Below are 22,310 nucleotides of genomic sequence, written 5' to 3' on the forward strand. Positions count from 1 at the left end.
GCAGGGATCAGGCCTTCCTCTCCCGAGCAGCACTAGATGCCATCCTAGGGGCCCTAGAGTCTACAAAAAAGGGGGAGACCACCTCCTTCTCCTCCTCAGGCCTTCTCTTTATCCCTCTCCAGCTTTCATCATCTCCCCCTCCCTTCCTATCCAGCCCAAATGCTCAGATAGCAAACTGACCTCACAGGGTCTTCTCACAAAGATGAGTGTCTGATCTGAGTGAAGTGGGGGTAACAAAATCACCTCCAGGTCAAGGGGACATTTCAAGCAATTCTATCTGTTCAATAACAACAGTGGAGTGGATACTAATGCTATGGAGTCTAAGCTTGTACTGCTCGCCACACAACAGGCCAAACCTCGAGAGATGAGTTCTTGAGGCAAGGAATAATGACTTGATTCGGAAAGCCAGCAGATGGAGAAGATGGTGGGCTCGTGCCCCAAAGAACCACCTTGCCTGATTTAGAATTCAGGCTCCTTTTATACTAAAAGGGGAGGGAGTAAAGTCAAATACTTCCTGGTTCCCATCAGCCTTGGGAAGGGATGTGTTAATTTCTTCCTCCCTGCAGTCATTCACAGGTGGGCCTGGTCCGGATGTTTCCTGTGAGCTAAACAGAGGTTTTTTGTTTTGTTTTTTTTAAATAAATCTATTTATTTTTTATTTTTGGCTACGTTGGGTCTTCGTTCCTGCGTGCAGGCTTCTCACTGCAGTGACTTCTCTTGCTGAGGAGCACGGGCTCTAGGTGTGCAGGCTTCAGTAGTTGTGGCACACGGGCTCTAGAGCGCAGGCTCAGTAGTTGTGGCGCACGGGCTTAGCTGCTCCGTGGCATGTGGGATCTTCCCGGACCAGGGCTCGAAGCCATGTGCCCTGCAATGGCAGGCGGATTCTTAACCACTGCACCACCAGGGAAGTCCAACAGAGGTATTTTAGCTTAATGCTCATTACCTGGGACGATGTCCCCTTGACCTGGAGGTGATCCCAGAGATGGGCCATTATGTATAATTAAAGCTTGTAGGCAACGCCCCTTTAGTGATTAACTTGTAGTAGAATACAAAAGGTTCTTCCCTATTACACTAACACAGCTACTCTCACATGAAGGAAAAAAATGGCCTGGATGATGGACATCTGTGGGAAAGAAAGGAAGCACACATTTATTGAGCAAATATTTTGTGCATTTTCTCACTTAATTTGATATTACTACCTCCATTTTACAGATGAAGCAATTGAGGCTTAGAGATCTCAAGTAACAGTTAAGTTATAAAGCCAAGACTTAACCCTAACTTAGATTTTTCTGAATCCCAATCCAGTACTCTTTCCACTATACCTGAGTGCCTCCCAGTAATGATGAGAAAACATCATCCAACCAATAGTTTTCCCTTCCATTTCATCTCCAGTACTTCAGATAGGTTACCTTCAGTTTGACCTTTGGCCCCACTCCTTCCTTCCCTCTGTATTGCCGAAATAGTCAAAGGGCTGGGAAGGCAACAAGTGAAGGGAAAAAGATTAGCCACACCACATTATTGATCCCTTGGTCCTCCAATATTGGCTGGTTTGGAGTCACGTGTCTGACCTACCTGCCACACCTGAAAGTTCTGATGTGCTTTCTGTACTATTTGGGGGGTCAATGTCTGCTCAGCCCCTTTCTCTTGTTTCATAGTACATGATTCCATCCTGTCCTGTCTGAAGGCTATACTGACTTTGAAGCAGTGATTCTCAAAGTTTGGTCCAGAGCCAGCAATGTCAGCATGACCCGGGAAGTGGTTAAAACTGCAGATTTTCAGGCCCCACCCCCAACCGCTGAATCAGAAACTCTGGGGGTGGTACCCAATAGCCATCGTCTTTTTTTTTTTTTTTAACATCTTTATTAGAGTATAATTGCTTTACAATGGTGTGTCAGTTTCTGCCTTATAACAAAGTGAATCAGTTATAAATATACATATGTCCCCATATCTCTTCCCTCTTGCGTCTCCCTCCCTCCCACCCTCCTTATCCCACCCCTCTAGGTGGTCACAAAGCACCAAGCTGATCTCCCTGTGCTATGCGGCTGCTTCCCACTAGCTATCTATTTTACGTTTGGTAGTGTATATATGTCCATGCCACTCTCTCACTTTGTCCCAGCTTACCCTTCCCCCTCCCCGTATCCTCAAGTCCATTCACCAGTAGGTCTGCATCTTTATTCCCGTCTTGCCCCTAGGTTCTTCTGACCATTTTCTTTCTTTTTTTTTAGATTCCATATATATGTGTTAGCATACGGTATTTGTTTTTCTCTTTCTGACTTACTTCACTCTGTATGACAGTCTCTAGGTCCATCCACCTCACTACAAATAATTCAGTTTCATCAAAAAATCTACAAACAATAAATGCTGGAGAGCGTGTGGAGAAAAGGGAACCCTCTTGCACTGTTGGTGGGAATGTAAATTGATACAGCCACGATGGAGAACAGTATGGAGGTTCCTTAAAAAACTAAAAATAGAACTACCATACGACCCAGCAATCCCACTACTGGGCATATACCCTGAGAAAACCATAATTCAAAAACAGTCATGTACCAAAATGTTCATTGCAGTCCTATTTACAATAGCCAGGGCATGGAAGCAACCTAAGTGTCCATCGACAGATGAGTGGATAAAGAAGATGTGGCACATATATACAATGGAATATTACTCAGCCATAAAAAGGAACTAAAGTGAGCCATCTGTCTTTTAACAAGCCCTCCAGGTGATTCCCAAGCACTCTCGAGCTTGAGAACCCTAGCCTTTAAGGCTTGTTCTCTTGCCCTCTGAATACAGCACCTCTTTCCAGCCCTTTTTCCATCTCTTCACTTCCCAGGACCCAGTTTAAGAAAGGTGGAATTTCAGTGGCAGGTGAGATTTAAACTGACATTTTCCCTCCTTTCTAGCTCTGTTGGCTACCTGATTGCAATAATACTCCAGAGGCCCCACCCTCGGAAAATACCTATTCAAAATCAGAGCAGATTATTTTAAAATGCTTGTTGGCACACTGATGCCACTGGCTGGTTTCTACTGATTAATTAATCCTTATTTGACCTGAATTAATTCCTAATCTGTGTAAAATGATGGAGATTTGCTGGAATGCGGCAAATTTGAGACTCTAAAAACCAAAGGCATGTGGGATTCAGCATCAGGCTGCCATGAGGATTAAAGTACTTCTTCAATTGGTACATTATTTGAAGTTTGATTTTTCCTCCTTTCTCCTCTCCACCCCCACCTCCTACCAGGAGAAGAAAAATTACCAGAAGACACGAGCATATTGTCTCCCCTTCTCCCAAATAAAGGTAAACTGACAGCGCTTTCAATGAAAGGCTGCATGATTGGAATTAAATGTCAAATACAATTTTCTGTTGGCAATTCAAAGTGTTGGTGTCAAAACCATAACTGACAGTACGGCTGGAGATTAGTATCTGTCTGGATCTTAGCATCACACTGCGGGGAAGGTTTATGATTTAGTAGATTAACACAGCTCTCTTCACGCCACCACTTAAGAGATAATTTGTTGAAGCAGGAGCCAATTAGATTGTGGTTGGCCCTGAGCAGGAGGCTCCCTCCCCTGAAGTTCTGTCAGGCGTTTGACGGCTCACCCTGCTCCCTGTGGGGGTCTGCCATCATGACGGGTGACAGGCAGGCGAGGTGAGCAGGCCACAGCTGCCAACAACCCGGCTGTCAGTAGCCACCGGTGATGTTTGCTGGCAACGTCTCAGGGAAAATGGATTTGCGATTGATCCAACCAATATGAAATGGCCTTCCAGGTTGGAGATTTGATTTATTTCGTTTCCGCTTCTCACATGGGATGGAAGGAGGAGGGGGACTTCCTGGCAAGTCATTGAATCATACACTCTACCATTAGATTTCTTCTAGCTCTAGGAAAAAGATGACGATCCCGTTTCAGAGAGGTTAGGGGACTTGCCAAGATCACAGCGTTTGGGAGGAGGGGGAGCTTGGGAGTTGGTATTGCTTGATACTCACAAAGTGATAGACACTGACTTCGGTACTTTGATCTCCAATGTCCTGTGTAAGATTCACAAAGTCTTTGATGTTATTGTAAGGGCAGACGAGGTTAAGGGTGTAAGTAACTTGCATAAGCCAGAGGAAGTCCACCACAGAGATGGGTTACAACTAGGTTTCCTAATTCCCAATTCAGCGTTCTCTGCAACATCTTGCAGAGTATCCCTAGAATAAATATTCCAACTGGGAAGGGGATAAAAGGGCTTTGAAAATTGTTCTTCTATCTTATACGCATGACATTTCTGCCGAGTGACAGCCCACAGAACCCAGATAATAAAATAAATAAAACGGATGCTCTGTGCCTTGACCAGCCATAAATTGTCAGTGGTTCTCTGCAAGCCTGATTTAAGAGTTTCATCTTGCAGAGACTATATTTGTTCTTTCTTTTTTTTTCCCCTCTTGTCCCCACTTCTGGGGAAGAAGGAGAAACGATGAAAGCAGTTGGTTCCGTGCAGCATTTATATTATCCAACAATGCCAGGATGTGACAGCATAGGAGACTCAGAAGATAATGTTCAGACTCTGGTTTTAGAATGTTTACTCTCTTCTGGGTGAACTCTGACATCCAAATGCATTAATGCGGTGCCATTTTCAACTCTCATGCCAATCTCCATCCTTGTACGTATGGGAATTTTAATGCCCACTTCCCTGTTTGAGTTATGGTAATTTATTGTAATAGTACGTTTTGACCTTTTCAGTATTTTGTATTTTTATTGGATAGCTGTTTCACCTCTTCCCTGGAGGGTCAGCCAGGCTGAAAATGAGAGAGAATGCTAAGACCAACCAATCAAAATACAGAATATTAAAAAGGTCAACACACAAGAGCAAACTACTAATTTGGAAAACACACACAGGCGAAAAGAATGAATGGTGACCAGAGCAAGAACAAGGGGACAGGAGAAGGCTAAGGGGTTCCTCTGAACCCACAGCACGGCAGTTAGCTCAACCACTGAATGTAAACTAGCCCATCATCAGAAACCAAAGGAGAGTAGAATCAGTGCAAACTCCAAAGGGTGTAAACTATACCGTTTCTGTTTCTACCTGGTCAATGCAAATGACAAAGAGAGGTAGAGGCGGGTTGAAAGGTCCCAGCTTGAAGATGCCGGGGCACTTTTGAATATGCAATAACCAGAGGACACATCAAAGATATCATATGAGTTCAACCCTCTACCTGCAAGCAGATGAAAGTCTCCAGAATCTAGAATTGATGCTCATCTATTTCTTTTTCAAAGCTCTCCATCCAGGAAGGGAAATCCGCAAACCTCCCCCACTGACTCTTTCCAGTTGAACAATATTAATTAAGCCACAATAATAAGCATAGCTGGACAATCAAGATTAAACGAATCATAAAAGTTCAAGGCATACTAATTCAAGTGGATGTTCAGGTCTTGTCTACTGAAGGTTATGGTCACCAAGTCACTGGGAAGCACACTGAGCGAGTAACCTGGGTGTAGCCCACTCACCCACTGAAACACACTACACTGGTTGTTAGCAATGCAGAAGAACATACACAGAAGGTTTTGGATAGGATGACTGGCACCAGAAAATGGAAAAGGGCTACTTTAAAAGAATACTTGTAAAGCAGGGACCAAAATCTCAGTGTGAAGAGTGGAAAGTTTTTGACTGCAACTTCATCTTGAAAAATAAAATGAGAAGGTATGAAGAGATGATTCTGTTTTCTATTTAATAAACTATAGGTTAAAATTCTAATCATATTCTTAAAAGCAAAAAGGATTTAAGGGGTGACTGGGAAGTTTGGGCACAATTTTCCCAACAACGTTTTATGTTAATATAGATACATCACCCTTCACAACACCTTTGACACAATCATGAAAAGCATAACTTATAAGATATTCAGAGGACCCAAGAAAGGCGCTCCTCTAAATTCTTTGACATTCCAGTTTTTTCTATTTAATATCTTGTTCTTTGTTTTCTATTATTCGGTTTGGTTGATTTCCTTTTATTCAATTGCTTGTGAGATCCTTATTTGTCAATAGATTTGAGAGAAATGAGCCATCCTACTATATCACATTCATCAACTTCATGAAATCCTATACTGTTTACAAAATTTGCAATTTCCATTTGCTTTATATTTAGCACTGCCAAAACATCTGAAAATCATCTGCAAACTGACCAAACACTTATGCCATACAAGTTTGTGTTAAATAGAGTCACGTTTGAATAGGGTCTAATTTTTAAAGTTTGTTGGCAAATATCTGACAACTCTTAATTCCCTGTGTAAACAAACTTTTAATTACAGGTACTCTAATAATGAAAACTCAAGCACATGGATCCTAGACTTATCTAAGTGCAAACCAGAATATCTTCAGCATAAAACATACTATAACAGACATAAAAGTGATTGCTGGAATATATTCAACTATTAACACTTTCTAATCTGACTCTTATGAATAGCAGTCCAAGCAAGTTGCATCGTTGAATAAGAATTTAGGGTTAGAAACACTATGCAGATTTGTAATGACTGTTCTTTAAGAATATTCATATGTGGGCTTCCCTGGTGGCGCAGTGGTTGAGAATCTGCCTGCCAATGCAGGGGACAAGGGTTCGAGCCCTGGTCTGGGAAGATCCCACATGCCGCGGAGCAACTAGGCCCGTGAGCCACAACTACTGAGCCTGCGCGTCTGGAGCCTGTGCTCTGCAACAAGAGAGGCCACGACAGTGAAAGGTCCGCGCACCACGATGAAGAGTGGCCCCCGCTTGCCGCAACTAGAGAAAAGCCCTCACACAGAAACAAAGACCCAACACAGCCAAAAATAAATAAATAAATAAATAAAAATTAAAAAAAAAAAAAGTGTCATTGATTTAAAAAAAAAAGAATATTCATATGTAATACACTCGTCGGGGGGAGGGATAAATTGGGAGATTGGGATGGACATATACACACTACTATATATAAAATAGATAACTAATAAGGACCTACTGTATAGCACTCAGTACTCTGTAATGACCTATATGAGAAAAGAATCTAAAAAAGTGTAGATATATATATATGTATAACTGACTCACTTTGCTGTACAGCAGAAACACAACATTGTAAATCAACTATACTCCAATAAAAATTTAAAAAATTAAAAAAATACTAAGATTACACAGTTAAATTAAAAAACACTTTTTAAAATACTATATAGCACATGATCCCTGTTCTTAAAAAACTATCCTTTATTAAATATTTACTGGGTACCACGAACTGTACTTTATATGCATTATGTTACTTAATTCTCATAAAAACCCAAGAGGAAGGCATCAATACCTACAAGTTATAGCTAATGAAATAATACACAGAAGTAAAGCAACTTGCTGGAGATAAAACACCTAATCAGTGGCAAAGGCAGGGCTCAAACCCAGGTCTTTATGACTCCAGGCCTTTATGACTCCAGGCCCTTGTTTCTAACCACTCTGCTGTAATATACAGAAAAGGCGTCTAGAAGAATTAAGATACTGCAGTAAGATTGTGGATGCTTTTATTCACGTCTTTGTATTTTTCTATCTTTTCTACATTTTCTGGATCAAAACTGATGGCTCTTATAATCAGAGAAAAGAGAACTAATTTTTGTAAGAAGTTATGGTTAGAGATGGGAGATCATCTTGTTGCTTGTGGCTAATGGAAAGAACTTTCTTTTGTGGAGAAAAGGGAGGTAAGGCTCTGGCTGGGTTACAGCTGGAGGGATGACTCCCAGCGGGCAAGGCACCTACATCCTGTAGGTGCCACTGACATGGAAACTGCCCACTTGACCTACTGAGGAGCTGAAATCACTGTGTGCGGTGGAGGGAAGAACACTGACCACAGTCAGAGACAAGGACACCCACCATGTCCTCTGAAGGCCTGTCTGGCTGCCCATCCCCCACCCCACAGGCCCCACCTACAGCTCAATCCTCCCTTCTGCCTTGAGGCCAACTCTATCCCAGGTCAGGGCACTGAGCGCCGCTAGTGTCTCCAAGACCTCAGTTCCCCAAGAATGGGGCCCTACCTTCACACAGGACTCTCGGAGACTTCCTCAGGGCTTTCCTATCTGTGCTCAGGCCTGGCCTAGCTCTTCTTGGGCTGCACCTCAAAGCACAGCCAGCCACATCTTCTTGGGCCTCCTTGCCACTGACATCTTAACTGTCTGAGCCATCCTTCTTACCAGTCCACACAGCCTTTCAGCCAAACTTCCCATCCACTGTCTGTCAAAGTCTCAACTTTTTTCCCAAATGCTTAACTTGGGCTTTGCATAGTGAGTTACAGGGAGCTGAGATGCTTATCTCCCAGCTGTCAGGGTAGCAGGTGGGCCTTGGACCCTACATCCCTGGCCCCAAGCAAGCTGAGTGTGCCCTGTAAGTGTTACCATTTTGTGAAACTTGGGGCATGCAAAACTTGGGAAGCACCAACTGTGAACCACCCTGGTGGGTTTTCTTTGACCCCATATACCACCCCCCCCCCACCTCGCTTTTCTTTTTTGGCCACACCACGTGGCATACAGGATCTTAGTTCTCCGACCAGGGATCGAACCCATGTGGAAGCACAGAGTCTTAACCACTGGACCGCCAGGGAAGTCTCCTACCATCCCCTTCTAAACTGGTCCGTCTTACACCGACTAAGCTCCTGCTTTGTCTCTTGGTAATTTAAATAATTTGTGTACTGTGTGTCAGGTACTCTTCTTTCTAATTGCTTTACATTAATATGGCTATGACATGATTGACAAGTTCTCTGGGCCTCTTTCACTTCATCTGAAAAATGGGGACAGTGGTACTCTATCTGAGACCCCTTCCAGTCTTCTTTGGGAGTTCCAGGAATGAGCACCAGTACCCACGCAGCCTCCTCTCAGTACATGGCTTAAGGACGTGGCACCTTGCAAGAAAAGGAGAGATCGATTTAGAAACAGAAAGGAACGCTTTTCTCTAGGATGATGTTTTCAAACCCTTAACCTGAAAAAAAAAAAAAAAAAAAAAAAAAGGTTGGAATTTCCAGTAGAAGTGGAGTAATAGAAGAAAGAATCGGCATTTGGCTGGAGGAAGCAGGTTTGTGGCGAAATGGACCCCAAAAGTGATGGGTGGAATTGCAGGAGACGCGCCAGTTAGAAAATCAAGCTGGACAGTAAGAAATCAGCTTCCAGAGAATTGCAGTCCCAGGCTCAGGCCCAGAAACATGACTGGGCCTTTCCACACGGCTCTAACCAATAGCTAATATATAGTATTTACCCGAGGAAGATGGTTCCAGAGTGAGGAATGAGATTTAGTTAGTTACTGTAAAACACATTATTTCTTGGAGCTCCCAGTTGCCCTATGAGAAAAGCCATTCTTCTTTTTCAATATATGCCTGATTTTTGCAATCTCTCAGGCTATCATCAAATGGTTTCCATTTATTTCAAAAGACAATTTATCTGCCTTGAGGTTTTACCTACCAGAACTTGGTGCTAGTATCCCTCGCTGCAGTGTTACAGCATCCACCCAGTTATGCACAGGGATAACAGACAGAGCCTGTTAACCTCACACAAAGGCAGCTTAAAATACCATATTCCCCTTTGCAGATATTGCTAAAACTATCATCAAAAATTAGATGAAAATCAAGAGTCCTCTCTCTGGTGGTTTATGGAGTCTTCCCTCTTTTTTCCAGGCTCAATCACTTGTGATTACTGTGTCTTTGCCTTGACTCCTCTGTGTAACAGATCATCAAATCCACTTTTGTTCTAGGAATTTGTCAGCTAATTGATACTTCCAGGCTCAGAGGTACTGAGCTTGACACCAAAGGGCCTTTTTCTTTATATTAATATAGCACCTTTCTCAAGAGTTACGTAAGCGTTTGCAAATACCAACTAATTATTTATTGCAGGGACTTCACTGAATTAGAAAGTTCCGAAGTAGATAAAAACTAAAAATCAACAACTCTTTCTTACATAATTACTGTCCGTGCAAAGCTTATGCTGTCCAGGCATTAGTCGTACTCCAGTCATGGTCTGAAGTAACTCCTGACCAACCGAGAACTAGTAGTATAATTATAGGAGGTTTTAAACACAGTATGTGAAGGAAGACTAATAGACCAAGTGTCAGAAGACCTGGGGTCTATGACCTTGTACCCCAAATCTCGGTTTCCTCATTTATAAAATTAGAAAGCTGTAGAACTCTTAAGTCAGCAATATTAGGTTTCTATTCTGAGTCATGTGGGCAACCTGCCCCACAAGCTGGCCCACGTCAGGAGTGGGGAAGATAGACAGACATTTCCTCTATGTAGAGAATTGGTCCCTGTTTCTCTTTCGCTCCTTGAAAATCGAATGCATCCTTCACAGCCACTTTCAGTCTTTCTTTCTCTATGAAGACTTATTCGACGCCATTGGTTTGCAGTGAACTTGCCCCAATTGGAACACTGTTACCACTCTGCATTGGCAGGGATCATACACTGCTGAGTACTGTTCTTATTGCTGTTTATATCTTGTCCAACAAACTAACTGGTAAGCACTTAATGGAAGAGATGTTTCTTATGTCTTGAACGCTGATCCCCTAAATCAGAGCATAAACATAGTAGGAAAGCAATCTTTTGTCATTTTATCTGTTTATGTTACTAGTATTAACTTACGAAGGGAATCCTTTCTGAAAATCTAGGGGCCCAGCACATATATCTATGCCAATAGCCTCTCACTTATACTATGTAACTTATGTCTAAACTAAGACCTACTCCGAATCTCATTTTTTTCCATTCCTTTTGTCTCCTTCCTGCTCTCTCCCTCCACTTCCCTCTAAGTGTACCATCATTACCACCGTGATATTCTACCTTTCTTTGAAATTCCTCTTAAAACATCTCTGTATAAATAAGTGAGGGGTAAATAGTATTACCAAACGAATATGAAATTTCAGACCAGCTGTTCCAGCTGGGATGGAAGAGAGAAGAGTCACACATTAAAAATAGGGGTTGGAGAGAAAATAATGCTTTTGAAATTGCTTCTCTTCTAGGAGAAGAGCTCTATCTCCTTCTCACCAAGAAGATGGCAGATCACTGGGCATCCTTGAGGACTATGTTTTACTCTAGACCTCATCAAAAGGTGAGAAGGGAGCAGAGGGATGAGTAGGTATAGAATATCTAGAGAATTCTGCCTCTGGCAATATGATGCTTCAGATATTTTGAAACAGCCCCACAAAACAGTCAGATGATGGAAGAACTACAAAAAATGTAAGTGCACTGCTGAGCTCACAAGAAAATAAGGAAAATTCCCAAGGGCAAAAAAAATGTTTTATAACATGAGACTCGTAAGTAAACACCAAAGTTGGGTAGCCTTGGGAAAACGCTAATTCCAAGACTCTAGAATTTTGGAGATTAATGGCCACACCTAAGGGAAGAGGAGACCAGGCTATGTGTCCAAGCAAAGCAGGGGAGAGAAACCTTAAAAACTCTGCGTTAAACAGTGTCCTAAGGACCACACTCTAAGTGAAAGGAAGGGTCAAGAAGTAAAGAAAGATATAAAGATATCAACAACACATTTCTCAAGTTAGGTTTAATGTATAAACACTGTTCTCTAAAACACAAGGAATATTTACAAAAAATAAGTATGAGCTATTCCACAAACAATTCTCAAAATATTTTCAAGAATTAAGTATCATGCATAGCATGTTCTCTTACTACAGCGCAATTGAGACAGAAATCAATTTTAAAATTAACTTTAAAAAAAATCAATACATTTGGAAATTTAAAGCATATTTCCCCATAATTCATGAATCAACATAGAAATAACAGAAATGTTTAAACATTTATAATCAAATACAATATAACAAAAATACTATATATCAAAACTTGTGGCATACAGATAAAGGAATAGGTAAAAGGAAATTTACACTTCTAAATTCTGACATTAAAAAGGAAAAGCTAGGGCTTCCCTGGTGGCACAGTGGTTGAGAATCTGCCTGCTAATGCAGGGGACACGGGTTCGAGCCCTGGCCTGGGAAGATCCCACATGCCGCAGAGCGGCTGGGCCCGTGAGCCACAACTGCTGAGCCTGCGCGTCTGGAGCCTGTGCTCCGCAACGAGAGAGGCCCGCGCATCGCGATGAAGAGTGGCCCCCGCTTGCCACAACTGGAGAAAGCCCTCGCACAGAAACGAAGACCCAACACAGCCAAAATCAATCAATCAATCAATCAATCAAACATACGCATCTGATTCAAGATCCTCATTAAAAAAAAAAAAAAAAAAGGAAAAGCTAAAAATTAATGAGTTGCACATCCAACTTAAGAACTTGGATGGAATAGGGGGATAAACAGACAAGAATATAAATAGAGTAGAAGAAAGGAGATGATAAAGATAAGAACAGAAATTAATGCAATAGGAAACAAAAGTACAGTGGAAGGAATAAACAAATCCAAGAGTTGATTTATTTTTAAAGATCAATAAAATACCCAAATTTCTAATGAGATTCAATAAAGCAGAAATAAAAAAGTCACAAATAAATAATAGCAGAAAATTTCAAATGAAACATAACTAAAGATAGAACAGAAGTTAAAATGATAATACAAGAATACTATGGAAGGAATTCCCTGGTGGCATTATGGTTAAGAATCCGCCTGCCAATGCAGGGGACACAGGTTCAAGCCCTGGTCCAGGAAGACCCCACATGCCACAGAGCAACTAAGCCCGTGCACCACAACTACTGAGCCTGAGCTCTAGAGCCCGTGAGCCACAACTACTGAGCCCGCGTGCTGCAACTACTGAAGCCCGCGCGCCTAGAGCCCATGCTCCGCAACAAGAGAAGCCACCGCAATGAGAAGCCTGCACACCGCAACGAAGAGTAGCCGCCGCTTGCCGCAACTAGAGAAAGCCCACGCACAGCAACGAAGACCCAACACAGCCAAAAATAAATAAATAAATATATTAAAAAAAATACTATGGAAAAGAATATGCTAATTAATTTGAAAACTTAAGTGAAATGAAAAAATTCTAGAATAATATAAATTACCAAAACTGACCCAAGAAGAGATAGAAATTTTGAATGGTCTTATAATCATGAAAGTCAAATTATTGACTCTGTAATTAAAATTATTTTCCACGTAGGTAAAGCCAGGCCCAGACGGATGTGCAGTAGAGTTCACTAAGTATTCAAGGAAAATACTATTCCGATCTTATATAAACTCTTTCAGAGAATAGGCAACTTTATAGGCTACTATAACTTGATACCAACACCAGACAAAGATGATCTGGAAAATTAAAATTACAGGTCAATTTCTCTCATGAATGTTGGTACAAAAATTGAAAACAACATATTAGCAAAATGAATCCAACAGTATCTAAAAATAATAATTTACAATGACTAGATTGGGGTTATGCCAGAAAGGCAAAACTGATTCAATATTTAAAAATCTGTATATGTTCGTCTTCCCTCCTCATTCATTCAGATTAATTCAGAGCAATTAACGCCTCAATATCATCTTACACAGTCGCCTGGTTTCTTCCCTTTCCTTCTGAATCCACTCAACCCCAACCAAAGGAAGTGCATTCGAGGCCATGGTTTCTTTTTCAGCTTTCTCACAGACTGGTATATTTCCCACAGGAACATTAACACCTTCCAAATGTGATTATCCCAATCTCTTGAATGTCTGATCTTTCCAGGATTTCAGGGAATTATAAGGAAACACAATACAATAGCATGAGGCCCGTTTCCACAATATTTAGAAAAAGCACTTAATCCCCAAACCAAATATGACTGTTAGAGTAGTTTACAATCTTACGGTCAATTCCCAAGTGGATATAACATTTCCTAAACCCAACATCTCATGTAATCTAGATCCATGTTGTTATCACCAATCACAGATAAGGAGTTCATATTAGTTTAGTGAAGGGATTAGCCAAAAAAAAAAAAAAAAAAAAGTAAAGGAGGAACCAAAAAGCCCACGTGGCTTCAGCTTTTCCACCACATCAGTCAGTCCTGCCCAGTATCCAAAGTCCACCACCTATAAAGTTAATACTCACCTGAAGAAGAGAATTTCATCAAGATACTAAGTTTGCCGTATCCTAAGAAAACACCTCTTGGAAAGGGCAAAAAGAACCAGTCACCTCATCCTTCCTCAAGACCTTTCCTTTAAGGTCCAGCCAATAAAACTTCGTATTTCCCCCGATAATTTGTGCATGATTCTCTCTCCAACCCTGCATACCTGGCACCCTAAACTTCCTGGAATAGGGCTCTGCCCAGTAACACAGCAGCTACTCCATCAAAAATCTACAGCCTGGTACCCTCCCCTGACCCCAGGAGCATACATACCCTTGTCTGTATTTCTCCAAATCAGAAGGCTCTCAAGGCTTACTTATTTGTGCAACATTTCCATTTCTATAGCTGCTGCATCTTCCTCCCATTCAGATATGCCTTAGCTTTGTCCCATAATGTCTCCCTCCAAGGAGGACATCCTCTTTAGTTTCCATGTTTGCCCCAGCTGGAGAAACCCACTTGAAGGATTTCTGAATCTCAGCTGCCTATAGGGAATTTCCCAAACCTGCTCTCAGTGATAGCATGAGGTCTAAAATCCCGTAACACCTGTCTTCTTTCAATACTTGAATTCCCCAAGCCTTGACAGCTTCAACACTACTTTCCCAGAACACAGCTTCAGACGCATTTTTAAACCTTCAGCCTGCCCTTAGATGAGGGGCTCCTGTTCCTCCCGCCTCCCTCTGAGCTAAGACATTTTCAACCTCTCAACATCTTTCTCACCACCTGGTCCTCTTCCCAAAGGTGTCTCCAGGCCTAAAGGGTTGAAAAGTATTTTAAGCTGATCCCATTTCTCCCTGAGTTACCTCCCAAGATCTGATCATTATCTGCTCACATACCAATTCTCAAATAATCTCACTCACTTACTGTACAGTCATCCTTCAGTGTCTGCAGGGGATTGGTTCCAGGAACCGTCCCCCAGCAAAACACACCTGTGGATACAAAAATCCACAGATGCTCAAGTCCCTTACGGTAGGTCTTCCTTACCCTCGGATACAGAAGTACTTTGCTACCTCCAATGAGCAAACTTGATTCCTAGCAATAGGAAATTGTTTTGTTGTCGCTCTCTGCTTCCTTCTTAACAACTCACTTTTAGATAATTCCATTAAGTTGTTCCTGTGACTCAATCTTAAATTATATACCACCTGCATACAGAAGCCTCATCCCCATTCTGCTTAATCTGTTCTTGGACAAACACCACCAATTCGCAATGTTTGAACCCACCTTCTATGTATTTCTACGGAACATTTTCTCTGAATGGAAAAAAAAAAAAACCCAGAGAATACAATGAAATTTGAGTCCACTAATACTAAGTCACTCCACGATCCAGATACTAAAGGCATTTTACACCAGAAGTCTACTTATTTTGAAGTGAGCTTTTTCAAGAACTCAGAAGTTTGAGCCCCTACCAAGTCCAGATTTCCTGCTAATCAGATTCGAGGCACAAACTCTCTCTCTCTGAGTTTTGCTAATGAAAACCAGAGCTTCTCTTAACAATGCAAGTTTCTTCAGGAGGCTAAACCAAAATCCCCAACTTATTTGCATAAACTCACCTCTGCCTGCTGAAGGACAACTGCTGTTAGTGATTGTAAAAGGTAAATGGACCAGACCCCAAACTCTTGACCAGCACTGGCCATGGCTGCCATCATTCCATCCCTGCTACATTCCTAGCAGAGTCCAGGACTTCAAATCGCTCTCTAGGGCTTCCCTGGTGGTACAGTGGTTGAGAATCCGCCTGCCAATGCAGGGGACACGGGTTCAAGCCCTGGTCTGGGAAGATCCCACATGCCGCGGAGCAACTGGGCCCATGAGCCACAACTACTGAGCCTGCGCATCTGGAGCCTGTGCTCCGCAACAAGAGAGGCCGCGATAGTGAGAGGCCCGCACACCGCGATGAAGAGTGGCCCCCACTTGCCGCAACTAGAGAAAGCCCTCGCACAGAAACGAAGACCCAACACAGCCAAAAATAAATAAATAAATTTTTTTAAAAAATCGCTCTCTAGTCAAAAGCCTGGTGATCTAGACTGAGCCCCACATGCGATTCAAAAGGTCCTCCCATTTCTTTACCTTAAGATTTTACCTTGGAGTACCATCTGCTTCACCTTCACATGGCAAAGAGAGACATACCAAGACAAACCCAGGGAGGAGGACTTGAACCTTTTTCCCTATTCCCCAATATTCTTGAGGTCTCCACTTTGTCTTGGACCCACAGTAGACCTCCACCCCCGCCCGAAGTCCCCAATCACTCCCAAGATGAGACCATGCAGCCAACTTAACGCAGTTCTCACTTTAAGCATCAGAAAGCAAAAACAGTGGAATAAAACCTCTGACAGTCTTCGCCTCTCAGGAGTTCAAAGGAAATAAGAGATGAGACTACAGCCACTAGAATCTGTCCGGCTGATTACTGGTGCTGATGGTGACAAGCTGCTGTTTACTGATTCATGGAGTGATAAGGAGCAAAAGCAGAGAGTCTGAGAATGTACTATATATATTCCTGGAGCTGTGTTCTCTCTACGTAGCCACTTGAATCAAGCCATATGCACTGTGGGCTGACTTTGATTCTCAGCAACAACTGTTTTAAAAAGGACAGAGGCAAGGATTCCAGATTTGTTGACTTGTGTTGTTCTTGGGGAAGCAGGGGGAGTGAGGGTTCTGTTTCTAGCACTTCCCATGGGAGACTGTTTCCAAAGGAACACAAATCATTCGCTGGAGGCAGGGTATGTTAGTAGTAGTTTTGGGTTCGCAGCAACATATGCCAGGCCCTTCAAAGAGGTGTGGGCTTAAACAGAAGGATTTTTTTTTTTACTCATATTCACCAAAAACGAATTCCTCCTCCTGGCTTATTATACGAACTAACAGTACTCAGATGTGGTTATAACATATTCTGAAAGATTTATAACATCGCATGAGCACGAGAAGAATTTTTAGCTGAGAAATTCCAGAATAGGGCCCTGACGCTGGTAAGATAAGCAATGCTGGAAGCTTAGGTTCTGATGATGGTTTTTTTATTTCACTGAATCATATATTCAAACATTCATTCAACAGGTTTTACGTGCCAGGGCTGAACCAGATTCTATAAGGATTGGGTGAGGGTAACCTGGCTGTGTCAAGGTCTTCCTTCAAAGTACAGGGGTGCTTCTGCAGGTAGGACTGGCCTTCTGAGGGCTCCAGGTGCACACGTCCACCTTGATTCTAACTGCTCAAAGGAAGCCCATTCTTCTTGTGGTCAAGAGACCACCAATAAAAATAAAGTTCTAACAGAACTCCTCTGGGACTTCCCTGGCTGTCCAGTAGTTAAGAATCCACACTTCCACTGCAGGGGGTGTGGATTCGATCCCTGCTCGGGGAACTAAGATCCCGCATGCCGCACGGCACAGCCATAAATAAGTAAGTAAGTAAATAAATAAGTAAATAAAAAGTTCTTTAAAAGGAGTTCAAGAGTTGATTCACTCCTATTCTAGAACCACCCCCACAGCCAAAATTACCAATCATCACATTTCAAAGTTAGAGGAACTCTGGTTCAACTATTCACCCGATGGTTGAGTCCCTCTACAATATCCCCAGCAAGGCAGCAGCAACCTGTGCTTAAATGCCTCCAGTGCCAGGGAACTTGCTACCTTAGAAGCACTTCTCAAGTTACCTGTCATTCTCAGGACTTGAGTTGAGCTCAATTCTGCCTCTCTGAAGCTTTCACCCACTGGGTTCCACTGCTTGGAGCCATGGAGACCAAGCCCAATCCTTCCTCCCCAAGATACCAAATGTGTGTCTTGAGTCCTCCCCGCTCCTAGCTGAGGACCAGCACTGCTTTGATCCGTTCATCACATAACAAGCCCATCTACTGAGGTTTACTGTGTATCACTGCAGTTGCTAGATGCATTCCCTCCATTACCTCATTTAATTCCCATAAGCACTCTGTGAGGATTTTATGCCCATTTTATAGATGGGAAAGCTGAGGCTCAGAGATGTTAAGTGCTTGCAATATGCTTGCAATAATGCCAGGTAAGATCACATTTACTCTTTTTTTTCTTTTTCTTTTTATAAATTTATTTATTTATTTTTGGCTGCGTTGGGTCTTCATTGCTGCGCGCAGGCTTTCTCTAGTTGTGTCAAGCGGGGGCTACTCTTCACTGTGGTTCGTGGGCTTCTCATTGCAGTGGCTTCTCTTGTTGCAGAGCACAGGCTCTAGGCATGCGGGCTTCAGTAGTTGTGGCACACGGGCTCAGTAGTTGTGGCTCGCAGGCTCTAGAGAGCAGGCTCAGTAGTTGTGGCGCACGGGCTTAGCTGCTCCACAGCATGTGGGACCTTCCCGGACCAGGGATCAAACCCATTTTCCCCTGCATTGGCAGGTGGATTCTTAACTGCTGCGCCACCAGGGAAGTCCCACTTTTACTCTTTTTTCAGCCATATCACATAGTTTATCTCAACTAACACTCCTTTTCATAGGAGGTGCTGTTAAGCCATGTCTTTCCAGCTGGGAGCAGTTGGACCTGTGTATGGGACCTGACACTTTTCCCAATGCATTGATCTGGTTAAATCTGGCCACCTCATCCTTTCGTTTATACCCTTCAGGATATTGATTTTTATCTCTAACATGCTTACTAGGCTTCCAGCTTCATGTTGTAGGTTAATTTAATAAACCTCTTTCTAAACATTCATGCAAATCACAGATTAAAAGGAAAAAATCAGGATGCAAGAGCAAAGCTCCAAAGCATGTCACTAGACACTTCTCATTGGATTAACATTTACTTTTAAATCAGTCCCTTTAAAAATAGAGCTCTTTAATCAGTAACTATTCCACTCACTTCTCCTTTTTCTTGTCAAACACCATGCTGACTTTCAGCATTCTGGATGAAGTTAATCACACAAAACTTGCTCGTGGCAAACCCACACTGGCTGCGAGGATCTACGGCTTCCTTTTCTAGGTGCTCCCGTGCCAGCCCTTTAATCTTCCATTAGGCATTCTTAAAACCTATTTAGTTGCAGATTCCATCTTCTTTCTTGGTTGGAAATCCAAGCTCCATTTGCTTGTCTCCAATTTTCCAAACCACTAACATTCTCCATGTTCACAAAGACCACCCATAGCAGTTTGGATGATCAAGTTTGACAGGTTTCCTCCAATAACATGGGGTATAATTTTCCAGCCTAGGATACCACAATGTCTGTTTCATCATCTATAAAACAGAGACTACACTAGCTGTACTCCACAGGGTGGTTTGATAATTAAATGGCATACTACACCCAAAGGACCACTAATACATAGGAAACACCCCACTCCCAAATGTATAACAAGCCACATCATTTCATTTCTTCCGGAATGTCATGTCAGCACCTCCATTTCAACTGGCCTAAATACCCAACTCTTCTAAAATATGCCTTTTTGCCTAAGGTTCTTAATTCTATACACGGTGCCACTATTCTTGCAGTCACTCAAGCTTGACTCGCAGAGACAGCTTTGATTCATCACTTGCCTGCATCCCACATCAACCAATGTTAGGTCTGGTAGATTCCACTGCTGCAGTTCCTCAGACACCAACCCTTTACTTCCACCCCACAGTCACTGTTATGGACTGAATGTTTGTGTCCCCTCAAAGTACATATGTTGGAGCCCTAACCCTCAGTGTGACTCTATTTGTTGATAGGGCCTGCGAGAAGACGATAAAGGATAAATGAGGTCATAAGAGTGGGACCCTAATTCAATAGGGCTGGTGCCTTTAGAAGAAGAGGAAGAGATCTAAGAACGTTCTCTCTCTACCACGTGAGGACACAGCAAGAAGGCAACCATCTACAAGCCAAGAGGAGAGTCCTCTCCGGGAATAAATTGGCTAGCACCTTGATCCTGGACTTCCCAGCCTCCAGAACTGTGGGAAATAAATTTCTGTTGTTTAAACCATCCAGGTTATGGTATTTTGTTACCATGTGTCTACTTTGCAGCCCAAGTAGACTAAGATAGCCACCACCTTACTTGAGGACTTCTTACCTGGTTTGCAGCAAAAGCCTCCTGACTTGTGCCCCATCTCCTACCCGTCTCCACTCCAATCCATCTCTCTAATGCCAGCTTACACTTCCCAAATTCTGACCCCAAATTATCAGTAGCTTCTTACTGTTTACCAAATTGAGCATAAACTCACTTACTTTCAAGATATTCCAGACAAGCCTCACATATAAACCCTGTTTATGACCCCAATCTATCCCCAAAAACTCATATCCCCCATTCTTGATATATCCGCCATTCCAGTCAAATGAAACTTTGCACGGTTCCTAAGAAACACCATCGATCATTTGCATTTGTTATTGATCTCTGCATTCAAATAGTGTGTTTTTCAGGAGTGTATTCAGTTGTAAGAAAGAGTAACTGACTAACAGTGATGTAAACAATTAGGAGTTTATTGTTGTCATATAACAAGTCCAGAGATGGGAAGTTGCTGCTGTTAGTTTAGTTGCTCAATAATGCCACCAGAGATCAGGAATTCTTTTCCTTTTCCCTACCTCAAGATCAAAAAGTGGTTGCCACACCACCAGACATCAAATCTAGGTTCAGTGCTTGAAAATAGGAGAAAGAGAAGAGAAGGAGCATGGCAGCTAAGTCTGTCTCTTTTGCTGGAAAAAGTCAAAACATTCCCAGAGCTCCCCTCCCCCCAGCCCCACTGCAGACTCTCCCACTTACAACTCATTGGCCCGGATACTATCACATGGCCACTCTTACTTGCAAGGGAGGCTGGAAAGTGAACATTTCATCTGAGCAAGGCACGTGCAACAATACCCACAACAAAACTGGGACACTGTTAGCAAAAAAATAAGAAAGCAGTGGATATTGAGTGGGTAACTAGTATAGACACAAGCACCTGACACTCATTTCTGGTGGGAGGATTTTGTCCTTATTTCTTTTCAAACATCTACCAAAATTTCTTGCACATACTTTATGTTCAATACCATATACATACAGACTGGTTGTAGTATAGTTTATGACTGCCTACAAATGGCTCCACAATCAGTATTTCCTGGCCCCCGTTAGGTATATTGGAAGGAGTAAAGGAAATTATATTTGTCCTCAAGTCAGAGAGGCAAAGTGACTGTTGCTAAATTACTTTCCTGAAACACAGTTGTTTTTAGATCCGTTTCACATCCCCGGCACCAACATTCACGTTTGCTCAGCAAAATCTTTCTTCACGGGACAGTAAACATAATAACCTTCGGCCTGGGCTTGGTCAGATTACTCTGACATCTATATTTCTCTGGCTTGACTGGACAAGCTTTTACTATAGATGTATTAAGAAAACTTGGTTATGAGCAATAAAATTAAACATCATTGTGTAAAGAACCATTAAAAGGCAGGAAGTAGCCATTAGCAATGATACTACAGAATAACTAATGAAATATACATAAATATTTAAGTAAATCCAGACTGTAAAGCAGAGTGCATAGTGTACCTATCCATAATCACTGATAAGATATATTGTGTGCAGGGGTGTTTATATATAGATGGGCCTGGAATTGGAATAAGTATACAAATAAAGACAGAGAGGTTAAAAACATATATGTTTACCAAAATCTTGATAGTGGTCAACCCTGGGCACTGCATTATAGATGATTTCTATTTTTTGTTTTTGCTTGTCAGTATTCTCCAGGTTTTCCAAAATAAACCTGCATTGTTTTTATAATAAAAAGCAAAAGGGGTTTTGTTTTTCTTAACTTTCAGGAGTTCTAGGCGACAAGCCTGCCTTCTGATGCTTCAAGTGATGATCCAAATTTGATTAGACGAGACAAGGGCTGGTAAACTTAAGTGGCCACAAATTTAAAAGAGCCTCTATTTATGACACCAAAACCATCTGAAGAGCAGGAATGAATCATTAACTCTTATTTGAAGCTTTAGAAATACAAGGAGCAAAATATAAAGACAACTTGAACCTGCAAGTAGGGGGTGCACAACAGAAAATAATTTTCTATGGAGGTTTACTTACACATTTCATATCTTCAGAGGTTCCCATTCACTGTGAAGTGTGACCCCAAAACAATGAAATTGTTCGGCAGGGAGGAACTATCTTCAGTGCTATCAATGCTGCCACCTGTACTTCAAGCCTCCTTGAATAAATAAATGCTGGCAAGCTCACTGCTCTTCTTCTTTTGTTTTAGTAATGGAAAGGCTTTACACAGGATGGACTCACATCAATTTGATGACAATGACCATGACATCCAAGTGATTCCTATCTCACATGCAGTGCTGAGCTGAGTGCCTGCTGTATCTTACTATTCACATGACAAAGCAGCCACTTATCAATTACAACTGGAGCAAAAAAGGCTGGGAAGTCCTAGAGAGCCTGGGATAAGGCTCGGGATT

This window comes from Balaenoptera acutorostrata, chromosome 15, assembly GCF_949987535.1.
Source record: "Balaenoptera acutorostrata chromosome 15, mBalAcu1.1, whole genome shotgun sequence".
In the NCBI taxonomy this organism is placed as follows: Eukaryota; Metazoa; Chordata; class Mammalia; order Artiodactyla; family Balaenopteridae; genus Balaenoptera; species Balaenoptera acutorostrata.